Source organism: Rhinatrema bivittatum, chromosome 2, assembly GCF_901001135.1.
Source record: "Rhinatrema bivittatum chromosome 2, aRhiBiv1.1, whole genome shotgun sequence".
Classification (NCBI taxonomy): domain Eukaryota; kingdom Metazoa; phylum Chordata; class Amphibia; order Gymnophiona; family Rhinatrematidae; genus Rhinatrema; species Rhinatrema bivittatum.
The window spans coordinates 679141866-679163363 of NC_042616.1; the positions used below are offsets into that span (position 1 = coordinate 679141866).

At 45.1% G+C, this 21498-nt stretch overlaps 1 long non-coding RNA gene across 1 annotated transcript in view; it reads left to right on the forward strand.

Annotated features, from left to right (window-relative positions):
- The first annotated feature begins 4652 nt into the window (after positions 1-4652).
- LOC115086259 overlaps positions 4653-21498 on the forward strand; it is a 210580-nt gene continuing 193734 nt past the window's right edge. Inside the window, exon 1 of the long non-coding RNA XR_003855190.1 lies at positions 4653-4763. This is a non-coding gene — a long non-coding RNA (uncharacterized LOC115086259). The remainder of the gene's footprint in view (positions 4764-21498) is intronic.

Here is a 21498-nt window from a genome sequence, read left to right on the forward strand (position 1 = left end):
CTGAATGTTTGCAGTCTGCCCTTTTCACTCAACGGACCAGTGTAAAAGGTAGAAGCTGAACTGTTCACAGTATGAGATAATAGATATACATGTAATTCTAACAAGTGAAATAGATAAAATGAAAATGATTTGCAATGCATTATGTTGAAGCTTCTTAGAAGCTGTCAGTGAAGGAACCAATCATTGCCTGAGTGCTGTGAATAAATTAATGCTGTGCTGCTGACTGTCAGAGATTGGGGAGTGAGAGGAGGAACTGTAAGAGTTGGGGTGGGCTGATCTAATCTGGAAATTGTGAGCATGAGTCATAGCCTGATTCAGAAACAGATTGACTACTTTCATGGGATGCTGAGTGTTCAGCACTTACTTTCCTAACGTACCCCCAGGCACCTCTCCTGGAGGCACCATGCAATATTTAAATTAGGAGTCATGCTGCCAGAGGCTCTAGGGTCGATTGCCATGCCCCTAGCACCTCCTTGGCAGCACTCCCCAGGAGAGATCAGCTGTCTGCAGGGTAAGAAGATGGGTGCTGAATTTATCGGCATCTGTTTACCTAACCAGTGCACAGCCAAGGGTTAGGGGAAATGGATGTTGGTTAATTGAGTGTCCGTTTCCTTCACCTGACTGCAGGCACTTATTTAAAAAAAAAAAAAAATTTTTTAATCTTAAACTTTTCCTTCGATATTTTCTGCTTTTCTGTACAACTTTTTGGGGTGCTCAGAAATTAACGCCTACTCTGGGCAGGCGTTAATTTCTGCGTGCAAAAATGTGCAGATTGGACGCATATTTTTTGCATATGGAGTGAATAATTAATAGCCTCATCAACATGCATTTGCATGTGATGAGCGCTATTAGTTTTGCAGCGCATTGGACACGTATTGTGGAGGCGCTAATCCCCTTATAGAATAAGGGGCTGTGGACATGCCTCCAAAATGCGTGTCCCACCACGGGTTAAACAGTGCGTTGGGCTGAGCGCACTATTTTGCATTGGCCCCAAATGAGGCCTGATAGAATATCAGCTGCATACTGAGGGAGAGGATAGATTTTTTTGTTTTTGTAAATGTTTTCAATTGCTTCTGGTAACCTGAATGCATTGTGAGTACATACTTTTCCTACCTGTTTTAAAAATATATGTGCATGTATTTTACATGTGAAAATAAAGTAGGACTTGCTTATGTAAGTTGTTATATTTTAAAACTTGCGTGCATAATTGAAATTATCACTTTTACCTATTACACCACCAGTTTGCCCAGACCTTCTCCAGGCCATTGAGACCCTCCATGTTTTTCAGCTTGAACTCTTCCCAGTTTAGCCAGCTCTCTACCCCAGCCAATATAGCAAAATAAACAAGTTTAATATCACTTATGCAGGATAATAAGTAGGATGTAAAATTACGTAAGATGGCAAAACTAAGCGTCTCTTAAAATAGCAACTTATGTGCGCAAATGTTGGCCCCTACATCACCTCCTTTTTACGCACTCATATGTGTGCAAGAGACCAAAAATAGATGCATGCGTTTGAAGCTTATAAAATAGCATGTCACTGAGTAGATGCTACTTATCCACATATATGTACATTTTAATGTATGAAACTCCAAGTTCACCCCACAGCGTGGAAATATAGTCAAGGTGATGTACGTACATCCTATGCGGTAAAAATGTGACCTATGTGTGATTCCTTGATGCACCCCTTTTTTGTGCCCTTGGACTGAGCTGCTGAACAGTTTTATATTCGTGCTTTTTTTCTTTTTGAAAATCGGTTATGCACAGATTACTCTCAAGTGTGCTTATCTAACCTTTCAAATAATACTAAAACAAGGGGACATCCCATGAAACCAACAGATTCAAAACATATTGTAGAAAGTACTTTTTCAATCAGTGCACTATTAAGCTGTAGAATCCGTTGCCAGAGAAAGTGGTCAAGACGACTAGCATAGCGAGGTTTAGAGGTTTGGACAAGTTCCTGGAGGAAAAGTCCATAACACATTATTAGCGAAGTAAGCTAAACAAAGCTATTACTATCCCTGAGAGAGAGTAACAGAAATTAGATCTGCTGCATGGAATCTGCCAGAGACTTGTGACCTGGACTGGTCACTGTTGGAGACAGGTCGCCGAGATCGATGGACCCAACAAGGCAATTCTTATGTTCCCTTAATCCCTGCTTTTAGGCACTCACAAGTTAACTTACGTTTTTGAGAATTTACCCTTATAAGGTAATTTTCGGACTGCCCACAAAAGTGCCAAGTCTGAGGGTTGTTTTTATTTTTATTTTTTTCACTTTTTTTACTTCTGGACTTTGCATTTTCAAAGGAAATCGGACAAATGCCATAGAAAAGGCTGCCTGCAAAACTTTGCACCTTTTTTCTTTTTTTTGCAGATACTTTTTCTTGGTAAAGTTACCCCACACACTTAAGAATATTAAAAAGTATGGGCCCGATATTCAGCGCTAACTGGGTATGTTACAAGGGCCAGCTAGTTTACAAGGGATATTCAGTGGCATGGCTATGCCGCTGAATATCTGCAGTCAAGGTGCTTCTTAGCCAGATAAATTAGATCAGCTCTATGGCTGATCTAACTTATCCAATTAACCTAACCGGATAAGAACAAATATCGCTACTTATCTGGTTAAGTTAACTGGATAGGTAGCACTGCCCAAATCTGCCCACTGCCCACCCACAAATTGGCTGGCTGAAAGAAAGCCAGATAAGTCCTTCTTATCTGGCTATCCAGCACTAACCATGATTTCCATATCAGGCCCCCCATTTCTAAGCACCATTTTATCTGTAGAAATGGCTTTAAAAATAGCCTGTGAAGGGGGGTACTTTGTAACAGCCCACATTAATTTTAAAACCATTGCATGAGTTACACCAATTTTCAAAGGGAAAGTCATGAATGCTTTCCTTTGAAAATTATTCCACCAAAACTACATTTACACCTGCTGGTCTGTGCACAGATTTTTTCCAGGAAAACTTACGTGCACACTATCAACACAAAACTCATATTTTGTGTGCATAAATGGCTTTAAAAATTCACAGCTAGATGTTTTAGCAATGTATATGATTAAGGCAAATAGAAAAAAGGGGGAGCTGCCTACTTTTCTTGCTTTCTTTTACTTTTTTCAATGTAAACTGCTTTATTTCTGACAAAACTGAAATAAAGCAGTATCAATAATCCTCTTCCAGTTTGTAAAAGGGATAGACAAGATCGGAGAGAATGAGGGCTCTCATTACAAGTGAAAGGTGACATTGGGAAATGATGAAATTAGTATTTTGGCAGGCACAGCAGAGATTGTTTAGCTTACAATTAAGGGCAAAACTGTGCCGCAGCAAAGATATAACTGAATGTTGCTAGAGACACTCAAAAGCTTTGACACAGAGGAAGAAGAAATGCTTTCACAGGTAAGTAAGGTCAGCACAATGTCCAAATATTGATGAGGGTTTTTTTTTTTTTTTAAAATTACTACTCTCATTGATTGTTTTGCACTAATAGCTGTGAGATAACTTAAATGAGCACGTTTCTAGACTTTATGCAGGCTTCTTCATTTACACAATACTGTACTCTGTTGAACAGCTAATGCCATCAGAGTTTATGCTCCTTGGAAATGAGCCAAGTGCGATAAATAAGCTTGAAGATGGGGAGCATGTAGGTTCTGGTGATCATAATATCATTAGATTTAAATTGCTAATGAGTCTATGTACAAGGAGAAATAACACAAAGGCCCTGATGTTAGGAATGCAGATTTTATGGGAATGTGAAATGCCTTGGGACTGGAGTTATTTGATGTATGGGAAATCTACTGTGGAAAAGTGTAATGTACTTAAGAAGCAGATGGAGAGGCTGCAATTAAAACTCGTGTGTGTAAAGCTGCAGCAGGTAGAAAGCTTCAGAGGCCAATATGGTTAATTGTAGACATTAAGAGTTGTACAGGGCTTTTCAAAAGTCTAGTCTAGCAAAGAAGAGAGGAGAGAATTATAAATGAGAAAAATATGAGAAATGAAAAGAAATAATTCATGTCAAATCTGGGAGGGAGCTATTTTAAATAAATGGTAAGAGTAATACAGTAATAACAAACAGAAATGGAAGAACTAGTTCACTCCAAATGAATTTTAGAAAATATAAAAATGCAGGCTCAGAAAATGGAAGACATCTTTATTAGTTATTTTGCATCTCTCTGTACAATCAAAGAACTTGAGAATCTATCAAAATCATGATCAATGAAGTTAACAACAGGGAGGAAACAAAGAAGATGATTCATCCCTCGGTCTTCAATCTACTTTGGGAGAAGAGGGTTTCCTCAAAAAACAACTATTGTAAAGGGTTCTAGTCAGGGCTGGCAGAAAGATACATACCTCACTTTCAATAAATACTCATCAGAGATACCACTTTCAATAAATAGTCTGATGGGAGGGGTTGAAACCAGTAGGAGAATCTGGGTGAGAAAGAAAACCCGGGTAGAAACTTCAGAGCCAAAGAATCCTCAGGTGAGGAGAAAATCTTCCCTCATCTAGAAGACCTGGGAGAGGGGAGATTCGGAGAACAGAGAAGGAGTGACTTCACAGACCTCACAAAATCAAGGAGGAGGGTTCACCCAGGTGTGCTGGAGGAGAGAAGGAGGTGGCCTGAAGAGGAACAGGAAGCAGTTCTACTAGAGGCAGAGGGAGACATGGAGGTGTTGGAGGATCCTGAACTAGACCCAGACCCAATGAATGTGGAAGATGAATGGTGGAGCCCCCCCTCAAGGAGACCTGGACTGCTAAAGCTATACAGGTTAGAGTCTGGTAGACAAAACTGCTGTGGGTGGTAGTAGCTGTAATTGGGCAAGGCAAAGTGTATAAGTTTCCCTCTACACGCTATGGTGGATGGTGGCAGTGGGGCTTGGTTTCCTCAAACCAAGCCCACAAGCACTAGAAGCAGTGCTTGAAAAGCCATTTCGGGTCTTGGCCACAAATTGTTTTAAGAAACAGAGACAGTATCTGACACAGGCAGGAACAAGCTCTGTGGCAGAAGCCAGAGACTGTATCGGTGCTGGACAGATGGAAGTTATACTATAAAAGGCCACAAAAAGGGTGGCACCACAAATAGGCAGTTATTTTAGCAAACTGTGAATTGACTGCTGCCAAGAAGGCTGGATCTATTTGATAAGCCCTGTCAGGAACTGGAATATTAAAGTAGATGGAAGTGCTTTACTCCCTGACTTTTTAGCTTCCTGCAGGGGTAAACCATCTGCTAAAGCATAGGCAGTGTTTAGCGTTTACCTCGCTGTATTAAAGAATCCTGCAGAGAGGAACTGTTTACTAAAGCATCAGCTTTGTTGGGGAACATTACGATTTCATTTCAACCTGTGGAAAGGCTTGGATCAGCACAATAGTCATCATAGACACTGTCCTCCATTCTGACACTGAACAAGAATGTCAGCTCTACATACTTATGAGGCTTTTTATTTTACTGAATTTTTTTTAAATTCCTCATGGGGTTTTGGGGTTGTGGCTCCTTCAGTAGGTGGGGTGGAGCATGATCAATTTATTTGTATATGCTGGGTTTGACTATATATTTAAGAGCATGCGTTATCCCTGCACAATGCTGAAGCATCAGGGATTGAGTACTTGATACCATATAAGACGTTTTTCTCAATGTCCGTGATGGATGTTTTGGGCAAGATCCCAGCATCTGACAGGAGTGGCATGAACAAAGGCAGAACCTCCTTGTTGAGTTCATGGACTCTTAGACTGAGGCAGTGTTGATGCACCATGCAGGGAGGAGTCCTGCAGGTCCTCATCAGCAGCAGGCGGATCTAGGCAAAGCAGAGGCCCAACTGGAGCTAGGCCTTTACCAGCCCACATGCCCCTCAGGTTGAGCATTGGTAAGAGGAGGAATATTGGTTTGGGGCTTGGGGGGGGCGGGGGGGAGAGAGAGAGACTGGAGTAGTAGGGTGGGTTTGGGGAAAAGGAGAAAGGGAACAGAGTTGATATGAGACTGAAGGAAAGTGAGGAGAGAGAGAAAGGGGAGTTGGCTGCAGGTGAGTGTATGTGTCTGTCACTTGAAATAGTCTGAGGTGGTTTTGTGATGTAAAAGGAATGTGATAAGATATCTTTCCAAAATTAGCTAGCCTCAAAAAGCATGTAATTCATGTTAGCATCTGCCTTTTTGTTTAGTGATGGTTCTTTGTTAGATAAAAGTATGTAATGAGGTAAATTTGTGTCTGTTTCCAGTGTAAGCCTTTTAGCATATAGGTGGTTCCTTTAGAAAGTTCTCAATGTCTTATCATAACCTCCCACTAATACAGGAGCCAGTGAGTCTGAGGGCTTCCTGATTGTGCAATATTTTCCAGAATCACCAATTCAGGTATTCTTAGATCAAGTTAGGTATAACAATTGTATGTTGGCTTAAGAGCCTTGCTGAACATTACTGTCTAATACTGACTCAGACAACATCCCACACCCTGCTGACAAACCCACACTCGAAAGCATGAGATATGTTTGCATACAATTAGGTCAGTGCATGCTATTCATGCATATTCATTGCAGATGTCCTTAAAATCTGCATATTCATTGCAGATATCCTTAAAATCTGACTGACTAGGGGTCCTCCAGGACAGATTTGGGTACCACATGCCTAGAACTTTCCAAGCTGGCTTTAGCTGGCTAAATTTCCTTTCAACATTTACCTACCTCTATGTGACCAAAATATACATATTTTTTTCTGTGTAATTAGGCATATTTTGAATATGCACTGATGCTCCTTATTTTATAGATCCAAAGAAATGAATCCCCTGAATGGCTGAGATCATCAGTTGGCTATGAGAGTGCAAGGAAATGTATTTTCCATTAAATTAGACAATCAAACTGTCTAAACAAAATTTAGAAAAGCAGAGTCGTAGTGACCCTATGGCCATAGGCACCACAGACTAAAGTGCACTGTAGTGGCACTGCAGTTCCTAGTGTCGGCTCTAATTCCTCTTGCTTCCTCCCTCTTGTGACCTGCATGGTTGATACCTGAGTTGTTTTGAACTCCAGGGCTCTGTATATCTTTGGAGCCTCACACGTTTCAAACATCAGCTGCTTGAAGTGCACAGGGCCCATGAGGTTGAAACAGTTGTTTGAACTGTCGGGGGCTCTACAGATATAGCACTCCATGTTTCATAACAATTCAAGTTTCAACCATCTAGGTCACAAAAGGGAGGAGGGAAGCGGGCTCAGAGCCAGCAGCAGGCGCAGCAGTGCCAGGCTACAGGTTCCTTTAAAAGTCCTCAGGGAGGGGGGAAGAAAGTGAGCGAGGACTTGGAATTTGTGGGGAGAGCAGGAGCTCAGGAATTGGTTGGGGGAGGGAGGGATGTGAAAAAGTAGAAAAAGAATGGGGATTCGGGGATGTGGGAAAAAGACCAAGGAAGTAGGTAGAGCAGGGGAAGGATAAGGACTTGGAGACTGGGGGAGAGCAGCGGAAGAACGGGACTTCAGGAAGGGATGAGAGAGAATGGAGGCTTGGGGGGAGAACAGGGACTCTGGGATGAGAGAGCCAGGGAAGAATGAGGACTTGGGGACCGGGGGCAGAGCAGAGGAAGAATGGGATCTGTTTCTGCATGGATTTGGTGGTCAGTATGGAAACCATGCAGATTTTTAGTAGTCAGTCAGTACCTATGAGATTCTTTTACCTTATGGACTGTTTTTTATACAATATGTCTGTTTTTGATTTTAATGTTTTATATGTTTGTTAGTGTTTTTATTTATATTTTATTATGAATGTTCTGATGTAAGGCAATTTGGATTTAGTGGGTATTCAAGAACTTTAAATAAATTAATAGAATTACAGGGCTTATGAGGTAAGGAGGAGGCTAATCTGGAAAGAGGGAATAGAACATCTATTGAAATTGATGTAAAATTCAGACCTCCATCAAAGAAGTCCATTAACAATTATTAAGTAGAGATGTGAATCGTTTTTTGTGTTCATGTCATTCTTCGTTTTTCAGCCGCTGCAGGAAATGTTGAGTTTTTTCAGTTCGGGTTTTTTTTTCCACACAAAATCATTTTTTGGGTTAGATTTTTTTTTACTTTTTGTTAGCTTTTGTTAGTATGCACTAATGGGAGTTAGTGCACACTAACAAAAACCATTAGTTTTTGTTAGTTTTTGTTAGTGCGCGCTAATCCAAAAAATGATTTTTCGCGAAAAAATGGGAAAATCCCAATTGTTTTTCAGGCTCCCCGAAACATGCCAAATTGGTCAATTTCATTGAAATTTTCCAATTCGGCAAAAACGAATGCACATCTCTATTATTAAGGGAGTGCTGCAGAAATCCATTGCTTATTCTTGGGATAAGCAGTTTGGAATCTGTTTACCCCTTGGGATCCTGCCAGGTACTTGTGACCTAGTTTGGTCACTGTTGGAAACAGGGCACTGGACTTGATGGACCCTTGGTCTGACCCAGTATGGCAAGCCTTATGTTCTTATGTTATTAAATTATAAACTTGATGCTGTGTGAACCAGTGTAGTACTAATGCTACTAGCTGTGCCACAGTACCCAAGATAGAGAAGCTGCTTTAACTCTCTATGTCTGGGTCTATTTGTTTACAAAATTTAGTGTGTCTACAAAGAGAGCAGTCTGTGCCAGCCACTTTGTGGATTAATTTAATTTGTTACTGCATTTATTCCTAGTGTATGGCTGTGTACTTACATACACGTTAGAACATTATGCCATTCTTTGCTCTGTGTGTGTTTGTGTGCTGTGTACAAGTCAGCAGAGCAAAATACCAGAATAGTTCTATTGTTGTGCATTCTCTCTGTGTGTTGTTCAACGGTACACACAGAGAGATGACTGTAGTCACACTAGTGTCAGTGTATTATACACACATCCACTTCATTTAAAGAAATGAACATTAAAACATCTTTTTTCCAGCATTGCAGCAGATAAAATCCCATCGTGTCAGGCAAAGGTACTAGAGGATGTGGGAAGGGATTTGTTAGCAAGACAACAGTAAAACCCCAACCAAAATAAAGAGGGATTTTTTTTTCAAATCCAAAATGTTAGCAGGAGCGGTAGGCATGTCAAGCCACAAAAAAAAAATCAAAATTTGGGGAGAATATGCAGTTCTAACAGGGTTTCAACCAGATCCTGTTGTCAGAGGAGAGGGGAAAGGGTGGGCACTAGTAGAAGCTGCAGAGTAACAACCACCAGTTATTTTAGAAGTACAAGTGGTGACACCTAAAGCATTAGCAGCTCAATCCCTTAGTGCAGCAAAGGCCATAAAAGCAATTTTGTCATAGTCTTCCTCTACATCAGAGCTTGAAGAATCTCCCTTTAAAAAATTTCCTGAAGAAGAGATTGGAGAGGCATTAGCTGAAGATCCAGTATTAGGAGGTTTAGTCAGTACCATGCTGGCTTCCACTTTACTGACAGAGAGAGAGTCAGAAGCTGATTTTGATGGGGGAGAGCAGGCCACAAGGATGGTTCAGGAAGAGAGGATGAGTGAATCACTGCCCATTTCTCAGGCTCCATCTGTCTCAAGCAGCATCATTCACCCCCAAGGATGCAGACATAGGCAAAGGATCATGAGAGAAATCTGTTATCTAGAGCCATTTTCAAATCAAGGAGAACCCATACTTTGCGCGTTGTAACAATTGTGTGAAGAACATCAGCTGAGGGAAGCAACTGGGCCACTTAAGTAATTCTGGGATGATCATGTGAAGAAGCAGCATCCCCTTCAATATGCACCTGGGGATGGCAGTAACAGTAGTCAGGGGGCCCATCTCGAAGCCAGCGGACACTAGTATTTGAAAAGGGGGGACACATGTTCCTCAAATTGCTTCCAAGCCTTCGGCTCCTGCTACCAGTCAGGTGGTAGGGTGGCAGCAGCAGTCCACAGCTATACTTCAGAAGTGACAGCCCACAGTGGAGGAATTTGGTAGCACTATCATGGGGAAAGAGGCAGGCAGCATCCAAAGTGGTGACTAGGACTATTGGTGAGATGATCGCTTTAGATGATCAGCCCCTGCAGGTCATGGAGAATGTGGGTCTCAGGCATTTGCTGTAGCTCTTAGCACCAAGTATAAAGTGCCCTTTAGGAGCACTTTTAGCAGAAAGATTATTCCCAGTTTCTACAAGCATTGCAATAGCCATCTGCAGGAGCTGCTGGTGAAGTCACAGGGGAGCAGTGTGCATTTCACAAGTGGCATCTGGACATCCCCAAACCCCTCACACTCTTTTCTTTCTCTGATGGTACACTGAGGAAGGGGCTTTCTCTGATGGTATGCTGAGGTAGGGGCAGGCAACAGCTTCACAGGTGTCGGAGCAATGGGACATAGGTGCTGGTGTTTGAGGTAGTTGTGGGTGGATCCTTGGGCCGGTGGCAGATGACCATGACACCGGGGGAAGATCCCGAGAGGGACCACCGGTCAGGCTCAGAGTATGGAGACAGACACAGACTAGTTCTTTTATTAGACAGTATATGGAACCACCAGAGGTGGCAGTAGTGAGCTGGAATGTCCGGCTGGGCTGTAGTCCCTCAGAGACTGGAACAGCGATCCTGGATAACTGAGCTGTAGAGAAACTGAAGAGAGTGAGTAGGCAGGGTATGCAGAGTTCAGGAACAGAACCTTGATGGTAACATTCACACAATAGTCTCTTAGAAGCAGCCCAGGAGCTGGAATGGAGTAGGCCCTCGAGGAGCGAGTACCTGTTTCCAGGGAATGCTCTGAGAGAGAGATGGTAACTCACTGGGATTGTAGGCAGTGATGACTTCCTGGCAGAAGTGGTATTCAGTAGCAGGTCCGGATACGTGGGCCCTCGAGGAGCGAGTACCGGTTCCAGACTGCGATCTGAAAAGCAAAGAGAAAGCGAGGCCCCGAGGAGCGGGTACCCCTAGTAAGTCCAAGGAGGCAGAGTATGTGGAGAGCGAATCCCATCCGCCGATACCTGGAGGAAAGCCCTTGCTAACTCGATTCTAGCGATTTCAGAGACCTTAAATATCCAGTGAGGATGACATCACCTCAGTGGGACGCCCCTGAGGTTTACGCCACTGCTGGTACTTCAGTCGGGGCCATGCTGCGTGCGTGCCCTTAGGCTTCTGGGAAACATGAAGGAGTGCAGCGTCTAGCCGGTCCAGGGAGACCGGAGGAGAACGGCAAGATGGCGCCATGATTGCCAAACTTCCAACAGGTAAAAAGTGAATTGCCAAAGAGGTAAGGTGGGCGTAGTGAAGACGTCGGGCAGCAACAGTCGCAACAGTACCCCCCTTCAAAGGGCGATTTCCTCTTTGGATACCAAGCTTGGGTTTTGAAGGATGCGCAAGGTGGAACCGAAGAAGCATCTTTGTCCAGAATATTGGTCTGAGGCTCCCAAGAGTTTTTTCTTTGGGGCCGAAACCTTCACACTTTAGAAGGTATTCAAAAGTATTGCCTCTTTTACGAACATCCAGGACTTCTTCGACTTTGAATTCTAAGTTATCTGCATTGATGACAGGTGGATCTTGAGGTCTGGAAGAAAATTCGTTGAGTATGAGTGGTTTCAGAAGTGAAACATGGAAAGTATTATGAATGTTGAACCCAGGCGGTAGCTTCAGACGGTAGGTGACATTGCCAATATGTTGAAGGACTGGGAAAGGTCCCACGTAGCGAAGAGCAAACCGAGAGGAGGGTAGTTTAAGTCTGAGATGCTTGGTTGACAACCAGACCTTGTCTCCTGGCTTGAAGACTGGAGCTTGCGAATGGTGTACATCTTGTACCTTTTAGCACGGTCACTCGCTTTGATCAGCATGTTCTTTGTCTGAACCCACAGATTATGGATATCATCAGCAGTGGATTGAGCTGCTGGGTATGTCACTGAGAGTTTCTGTGGAAATGGTGGTGTTGGGGAACATCCATAAACCACTTCAAATGGTGACATTCCAGTAGATGTTGCTGGATGAGAGTTGTTGGCCAATTCGGCCCAGTTGTTCTGTCGTGACATGACATAGGCTCGAATGAACTGCTTCATAGTACGATTCATCTGTTCCGTTTGGCCATTCAACTGCAGATGGTAGGCTGAAGTATAGTCTAGAGTGATGTCGAACAACTTGCACAAGGCCTTCCAGAATTGTGCCGTGAATCGGGACCCACGGTGAGATATGATGTGAGAAGGAAGTCCGTGGAGGCGGAATATGTACTTTATGAAGAGCTTTGCAAGCTCCAAGGCTGAAGGTGTGCCAGGGAGCGCCACAAAGTGTGCCATCTTGCTAAATCGATCCACTGTCACCCAGATGGTATTCATTCCTCCGGAAGTAGATAAATCGACTACAAAGTCAGTAGCGATGTGTAACCAGGGCTGATCTGGACCTGGCAGTGGTTGCATCTGACCCCACGGTTGTCCAGAAGCAGGTTTGTTCTTAGCATAATTGGTGCAGGATGCCACGTAGGAATAGGTATCCTTTTTGATGGTAGGCCACCAATGTAGCTCCTGTATCTTGAGCAGGTTATGGCATTGGCCAGGATAGCCAGCCAGCTTGGAATTGTGCGCCCAAAAGAGCACTTTCTTCCTGAGACTTTTTGGAATGATGGTTTTACCAGCGGGCACCGATTGGGTGGATGCCAAGAGGATTTTCTTCGGGTCTATTATGTGCTGTGGCTCATCAGGCACATCCTCCGAGTGAAAAGAGCGTGACAGAGCATCTGCTATGGTGTTTCTATCTCCAGGGCGAAACTTGAGCACAAAGTCGAACCTATTAAAAAAAAAAATAGAGATGAGCTTCATTTTTTTCTACCGTGTCATTTTTTGAGTCTGACGCTTCGGAGTAAAGTTCGTTTTTCCTCAGTTAGGTTTTTGTTCATTTTTCCAAAAAACTAAGTGGGGAAAAACGAAACGGGCCCAAAAAATGATGCGGGAAAACGAAGTTCAAAAAAACCCACCCCAAGCATTAAAATTTACTATAATACATTAAATACAACCCCCCCCCCCTCCCCAAGACTTACTAACATCCCTGGTAGTCCAGCGGGGTCCCGCTAGCGATTTCTCCCTCCGTGCCGTTGAGCTGTCGGGCCTGCCTCACATCAAAATGGCGCCAATAGCCTTTGACCTACTATGTCACAGGGACTACCGGTGCCATTGGTCAGTCCCTGTCACATGGTAGGAGCAATGGATGGCCGGCACAAGATGGCACCAGCCATCCATTGCTCCTACCATGTGACAGGGGCTGACCAATGATACCGGTAGCCCCTGTGACATAGTAGGTCAAAGGCTATCGGCGCCATTTTGAATACCGGCAGCCGAGGGTGTGAGTGCAGGAGATGGCTCCTGGACCCCCTGCTGGACCACCAGGGAGTTTTGGTAAGCCTTGGGGGGGGTCAGGAGGGTGGGGGGTTGTAGTTAATTTAATTTTAGCTGGGAAACGAATAAGAATTAATGTATAAACGTATCGGGGGGGACCCCCTTGCCGAATGCAACGTATCTGCCCCCCGACGAATACGAATCCCGAATGCAACGTATGGCATCCCTCTGCACATCCCTAGTATCCAATGGGGGAAATCAGGGTGTACGATGCTTCGCTCACACCCTGCTCCTAGTAGTGAAGGAGGACCTGGGGCTGGGGTCCAAAGACCCAGAGTATGTGTACCTACAAGGCTTACTAGAGAGTTGTAGAAAAGTAGCTAGGAACTTCCACAGAAGTATGAAAGCAAGGGACCTTCTGTGTGAAAAGCAGGAGGAATTAGAGATTCCTCACAAGTATCTCATTATAGATGCTTGCCCTGCTGGAATTCAACCTACATGATGCTGCAGAGGCTAGTTAAGTAGCAAACACCCGTTCCTGATCTGTCTACGGAAATTGAGATAGGTATGCAAGCTCCCCAAGGGAATCATGACTAATCAGTCATGAGACAACTTGAGTCAACTAATCTCCAACTACACCTTGGTTATCCTTTCTATTGTTTTACATATTTAAATTAATAACCTATCCTTTCTCTTCCTTCTCATCCAAGTTCTTATCACCCTGTTATATGTAACTGCCTTTTCAGCACCTTTGTTATAGTTATGTTTACTATGCACCCCTGTTTTATGTGAACCAGCATGATGTGACTGCTGTCTCGAATGCCGATATATAAAAATTTGAAATAAAATAAATATAAATAAATAAATTGTGAAAATTCTGAAGTTCTTTAAGGATACTACAGAAGATCTGAATGCCACAAGTGCCACTTTGGGAGATGCCAATCCTATAGTAAACATCCTGTTTAGAAAAGATGGAGGATTTTCAACAGGAAGAGAGAATGAGAGGTGAGGTGCTGTGCTGTTTTGGTATCCTTGTAAAAGCAAGTTACAGAGACTAGGACCTCTGACCACAAACCTCACATACATGCTCGCTACATTATGTGATCAACTTGTGAAAGGAAGACGCACACTGCAGGCCAATAATCTGACAATTATGAAGAGCATGCTGACAGAGGAGGTCTGTAAACTAGACCACCAGAGGTTGAGGCAGAAAAGGGATGTAACACAGGAGGAAACACCATCATTCTCAGTTCAGAGAGTAGTGCAAGTCATCGCCACCTAGCACTCCCTCCAGCACAGTAAAATGGAAACAATCCTCAGTTCTGAACCAGATGATTGTGAAAGCAGCTGGGAAGAAAGACACATGTCTGATACCATTAAAGGAGATGGCAGCTCAAATCTCAGTGGCATGCTATCTCACAGAAACCTTCGAGGACACTGAGACACTGACCCAATATGCCAGCACTGAGATGTGCTGGCATATTGGGCCCACAAGTATAGTATCTGACCAGACTTAGCAAGAGTGGCTCAGCGTTATCTCTCTTGCCCACCAAGTGTCCCCAGCAAGAGTGATTTCCATGACAGGAGAAATCATAACCCTTCACTGCTCCAGGCTGTCACCACAGTTGATGGAGAAGCTAGTATTCCTTAAAATTAATCTATCCTTGCTTGGCTTTTCAGATTTGCCATGCAGGTGGCAAGATGAATGAAAGGAACTTGAAAGTACTGTAGTTGGCAGTTTTGCCTGTCTGCCTGCTGTGTCTCAATAACAGAAAAGGGGCCCACATTCAGCATCCAGCAACATCCAGTGATTCACTGACTGCATCTGCCTGTGGTATCCCCAACACTGCCATTTGGGCCAAACCTCAACATCCACAATACAGCTGCCTCCTTGGCCCGAAAATCCAATTCAAGGGCTACAACACACCAATGCTGAGTCCTGCTGTGTCCCCAACACTGCCAGTTGGGCCACACTTCAACAAAAACATTGCTGCTGCTGCTGCCCAGGCCCATAAAGTCAGATCCAGAGCTAGAACACATGCAATGCTGAGTCCTGCAGTATCCCCAACGCCAGTTGGGTCACATACCTCATGCTTCCTCCTGCCATGTTTGCAAAAACATAAGAGGCCAACATGCACTGACACAATCTGCCTGCTTTGCCCTTGCCAACGTGCACCAACACAACCACCTGCCTTGCCAACATGCACTGACATAATCTGCCTGCCTTGCCTTGTTAGTGTCTACCATCACTGGGGTCTAACCCATCCTGCTGCATCCTGACTTGTCACCATGCAGAAATTGAGGCCTGTCACAACATGCTACCTCATGACTTATCCCCATCCAAAAAACTGAGCCTGTCACACTTTCCTGCCTCCTGACTGACCTCATGATGAAAACTGGGGACTGACTCAGCTTATTTCTTCCTGATTTGTTCCTATCGACAAAACTGGGACCTGTCATATGCCACAAAACTGGGTCCAGTCACACCCTCCTGCCTCTTATCTTGATCCTATTTAGAAAACTGAAGCCTGTCACAACATGCTAGATTTTGACTTGTCCCCATCCAGAATACTGAGGCCTGTCTCACCCTGCTGCCTCCTGACTTGACTTCATGATGCAAACTGGGGTCTGACTCAGCTTACTGACTTGTCCCCATCCATAAAACTGGGGCCTGTCACAACATGCTACCTCTCAACTTGTTTCCATTCGGAAAACTGGGGCCTGTCACACCTTTCTACCTACTGGCTTGACCTCATGATGGAAACTGGTGTCTGACAGCTTACTTCCTCCTGACTTGTCCCCATCCATAAAACTGGGGCCTGTCACAACATGCTGCCCCTGACTTGACTTCATGATGAAATCTGGGGTCTGATTCAGCTTACGTCTTCCTAACATATCCCCAACATCAATACTTGGGCTTCAATCCTCCTGCATCCTCCTGACATGTTCCCTAACAACAACACTGGAACCTGACACTATAGGGTGTGACAGCACATCCAGTAACAAACTTACACTGCTATACACAACCCACAACCTCAGGGGTTTGATACATCCATTGTCTGCCTGCCATATTCCAAGCACCACTTTTGGGTAAAGACTTCACTAAATTCCTTGGCCTTCTTTTCTCCAAATGCAACTTTTGAGGCATGACTCCACTGAGTTCCTCGGCCTCCTCTTCCCCAAATGCTACCACTGAGGCATGATTCCTCTGACCTCTCCTGCCTGCTTCATTCCAAACAGTTGTTGAGGAGGAGCAAGCAAGGGAAGACAGTGGAATCATGTCTCAATGGTGGTGTTTGACAAATATCACCAATGAGGCATAACTCCAGAGACTGCTTCACCCCAAAAAGTTGTTGAGGAGAAACAGGCAGAGAAAGACAGTAGAGTCATGCCTCAGGAGTGGTGTATTCAAAATACCACTGGGGCATGACTCCACTGAGACGTTCTGCCTCTTCTCCCAAATCCACCACTGAGGAATAACTTATCCTTTATCAGCCTATCTTGCTCCAGCCCTAACTACTGTGGCCTGACACTTGCAGCTGTGGTATGCCATATTCCAACCCTAACCACTGTGGTCTAACAGTTTCAGCTGACGCATGCCATGTTCCAGCCATTACCACTGAGACCTGACACTTTCAAACCATAAAAACTGTTGCCTGACATTTAAAGCTGTGGCATGTATATTCCAACCATTACCACTGAGGCCTGTCACTTAAAGCTATGACAAGCCATTTTTAAAGCATAAACACTGTGGTCTGACACTTACAGCTGTGGCTTGTCATTTCAAAACATAAAAACTGTGTAAGGAATATTATTATTATTTATTAAATTTTATATACCGGTGTTTGATTTTACATATCACATCGGTTTACATTCAAACAAAAAATGCAGGAAATCATGTGTTTCCTTTGTCAAATACATTAAACATTTATAATATGGAGATTTGTTAACAAGGGATAAAAAAAAAAAACAAGGGGAATGGTTAACACTACGGGATGCACAATTGGGTGCACAAAGGGGAGTGTCCCTTCGTCGCGGGACGCCTGGTGTTCTGGTGCCATTTAACATCCGTCTCAGTCTTCAGTGACGTCGGGGGGGGGGGGGGGGGCATGTCTCCCGATCGGAGCTCACACACTGCCCCTCCCCTCTCAGCTTCAGATGGTTTCCCTTCACCTTTTTGTTTTTCTTTCTCATCACTGTTCATTATTTCAGAGTGCCCGGTGGTGATGGTGGGTGGCCTCCCTGTCCGCGGCCGCCCGGTGTTCTAGCGCCACTTAACGTCCGTCTCAGTCTTCAGTGACGTCGGGGGGGGGCGTGTCTTCCGATCGGAGCTCACACACGGCCCCTCCCCTCTCAGCTTCAGATGGTTTCACTTCACCTTTTTGTTTTTCTTTCTCATCACTGTTCATTATTTCAGGGTGCCCGGTGGTGATGGTGGGTGGCCTCCCTGTCCACAGCCGCCCGGTGTTCATGGCCATATTCCTTACAACCCTAACCACGGTGGCCTGTCCCTTACAGCCACAGCATTCCATATTCCAACCATTGAGGCCTATCATGTACAGCTACGGCATGCCATTTTCAAACCATTACCACTGAGGCCTGACACAGCTGCAGCATACTACATTCCAACCCTAACCTCTGTGGCCTTCCAGCTGCAGCATGCCATACCCAACCATATCCACTCAGTCCTGACATATCCTGCATTAGCTTGCCATGCTTCAGCCATGACCTCTGCCGCCAGACATTTCCAAATTCAACATCCCATGCTCCACCCTATTCACTAAGGCCTAACATAGCCTACATAAGCCTATCTTGCTCCAGGCATGAGCACTGTGGCCTGACATTTCCAGCTGCAGCTTCTTATGGTCCACTATATCCTCTCAGGCCTGACACATACTGCATAAGCCTCTCATGCTACAGCCATCACCTCCATGGCCTGCTGGATCACATGCTCCACCAGATGCATTCATTCCTGACATATCTTGCTTAAATCTGTTTTTGTTCCAACCACAACCCCTGGGAGCTGACACCTCCTGCTTCAGCATGTCATCCTCCAGTCATATCAAAACAATCTTAGCAAGGCTCATGATCCTTAATTATTTCCAATAAACTTTGCAGTCCCTAAGAATGCTACATTTTCTACCTGCAAAGGTATTTCTCAAATGCTACATGAACCTAAAACTGACAACACAGTTTTGGGGGTGTTACAGCCACACCTCTATTGCATGACTAACACCATTTCTGCTACCTCTGTTCCAAGCCATTCTTGCCACATTATGGTGCTCACTCTGCTGCTCTGTGCATGTACAAGAACTGACAAACACCTTTGGGGGTATTATACAGATACCCTTCTTGCTGCATTTCTCTGCTGCTACCATTCAAGTTCTTAAGATATACCAGCACCACTGCTGCAGCTGCCATTACAAGCCAGTCTTGGTACCTGAGGGCGCTTCAGCTGTGTTCAAGATTCTTGCCAAATACCCTTCTCCTACAGTATTTGCCCACTTTTCATCATGCTCTAGCCATACATTGCTTTGCAAACTCAAAATTCCTCAGGATTTTATTACCATTCTTAGTCTATGATACTCCCATTCTTGCCATCTCTTACTCTAGCCACGGCTATCTATTCTTTTATATACTTGCGGCACCACTCCATGAACTGTAACTGATTTCATGGCCCACTCAAGTTTCACTGTACTGCGTACTTGAATACAGAATTACTGTGTAGCTTACTCCATGACACAAACATATCCTACTGGACTGGTGGATCAACTAGGTGCAGCCTTACTTTGACAGGAAGCGGCATCCCCTTCTACGGTTGTCTGTATGCTCCAATGGAATGACTGGTATCTCCCAAGCCACCCTGCCTTAATGCTATGCCTCTCATCCTACATCTTTGAAACCTTGTACCACTTGGCCTTGCTGCCATGTGAAGATTTTTCACCTTTGGGTTCTTCATTTCTTTTTGCCAATGTACCTTTCTGGCATACTCCAACTCTTACAGATTGTCTTCTTGACAATCTGGGATGCTGCTTTGCACCTCTGCTATCCTTTTGGTCCCTTTGTCTGTACTTTTTAATTTTTCTACCATTTTTTCACTTCATTCCTCCTTCATGCTGCCTTAGTGTTATGGAACGCTCCCCGCGAGCAGGCTGCACTCACCTTCCCCCATGCTGTCTTCAGCCGACTGGGCACGGACGCTGCCGACGTCGGGCCTTCCAGTGCAGTCGGAGCCACGGACTTTGCCCTTCGTGGCTCGGAGGCCGCCCATATCGCCTGCCTTTATTGCGGCCTGAGCCGTGGACTTTTTTCCTCTTCGCGGCTGGAAGTCGGCGCCGACGTCCTCTCCCTTCGCGGCGCGGAGGCCGCATCCCCGGGCTCGAGTGATGGCTGGAGCCACCCCCGGGGCTTCCTGCAGCGGCTAGAGCCACTGCCATTATCGAGGCCTGCCTCTCAGGCCAGCCCTGCCTCCTACATCGAAGACGTCGGTGCAGGCCGCTGTCCGCGGTCCTGCACAAGCTCCTGCTTCCTTCCTTAGGCGCCGGCGCACACCTCTCTACAGGATTTAAAGGGCCAGACACAGGAAGTGTGCTGGCCCCACCTAAGATTGGACTTCCTGCTCCAGCCCTATAAAGGGCTGCTCCATCACTTCAGTCTTCGCCTTGCATTGGAGTTACTTCACTCTGGAGGCTCCTGCCTGCCAGAGCTCCATCAGGTCTTCTTCGTGGAGCTCCTCTTCGTTTCGTCTTCTTGTCATGTTCATGCCTGAGGACCCCGTCCTGGTGTTTCGTCTTGATCTTCTGCTTCCTGATGTCCCAAGTTCCTTGGTGTCCTGCTCCTGTGTCTTCAGCGCTCCTGAGCTTTCTGGTCCTGTCAGGCCGTGCTCTCTCGGATGACGTCTTTCCCGAGCGCGGAGTTGCCTACAGGTGGAATTCGTTTTTGTGCTCCTGAGCCGTCATGTCCTGCCAGCCTTTGTGGTGCTTCGGGTGACATCTGACTCCGTCGTCGGAGTCCCACTTCGACTGGATTCTCCCCTTCGCTCGTCCCATTCGCAGCGTGGTCCATGACCAGCCTCCTCGGGCTGTGTAGGGCGCGCAGTGGGACAGGGTGGTCTGCGACCAGTCCCGCGGGTGGACTTTGTAGGGCGCCCTGAGAGACAGTGCCAATGTCCTTCCGCCCAATCTCTCGTCTCGTCTGGACTTTGTCAAATTCCTCGTCTCATCCTGGATGCCGTTGCATCAGTCTTGGTATCATGTTAACGTCTTGTTCCTGATGTTGTCGCATCGACCCTGGTCCGGGATGCCATTGCATCAACTATTGGTCCGTGATGTCTTCGCATCAGCCTTGGTGTCATGTCTTCATCTGCGATGCCATAGCATTGACCTTGGTGTTATGTCTTCATGTCAAGGCCAGGCCTGCTGCTCCATGTCGATCCAAGCGGCAGATCCGAAAGGGCTCGGAATGGTCAGAGGACCATTCACATTCCAACATCATCTTGTTGTTGGCCTTAGGAGCTTGCAGGCCTGGCAGAGGGTAAGACCGTCAGCCATGCTGGAACACGCCGTCAACCCTCGGTTCGGTCCTGGATCCATCTGGGGTCGGGCTGAGGCCCAAGGGCACACTAAACACCCCTGTTTCCAACAGAATGCAAGGCCTTTCGAGGCCCCTTTCACAACACTTAGGGTGCTGATGCCACTTTTGGTGCCACTTTGCCTCTCATGATGCCATGTTCATGACACTGTTGCTCGGCTGGCATCCTCTTTTTAAACCTTGGGGTGTTTTTACTCCTCTTGCTGCTCCTTTGCTTCACTCAATATCGCATTAGAGAACTCCTGCCAATCCCATACTCCTGGTACCCCTTTGAGGAGCCTTACACTACTATTTATGCCATTTTTTATGCCACTTTACCACACTGTAAATGCCTTGCAGTTCTTTCCCCCTTCTGATGATTTCTTCTCACAAGTTTCATTTGAATTGATAAAACAAAATCACTATTCTGGAGCTCATAATAGACTGGTATTCTTCCTCCCATAGGTTTTAATGGAAAACAAATGAAACTAATGATACAAATAAACAAAAATTTTTAAACTTTTTAAATGAAAAGAGCATGGGTCCCAACGAACCAAAACAAATTTTTTTTATGTACATCCCTAACAAATGATAATATCTGGAAAATCTAAGAAAAGTTGGAAGTTAAAAGGCAAACATTTTAAATGAAAGGGAAAATAGAAAATACAGTAACATGTAGGGATAAGACTTTTTTCAGATATATTA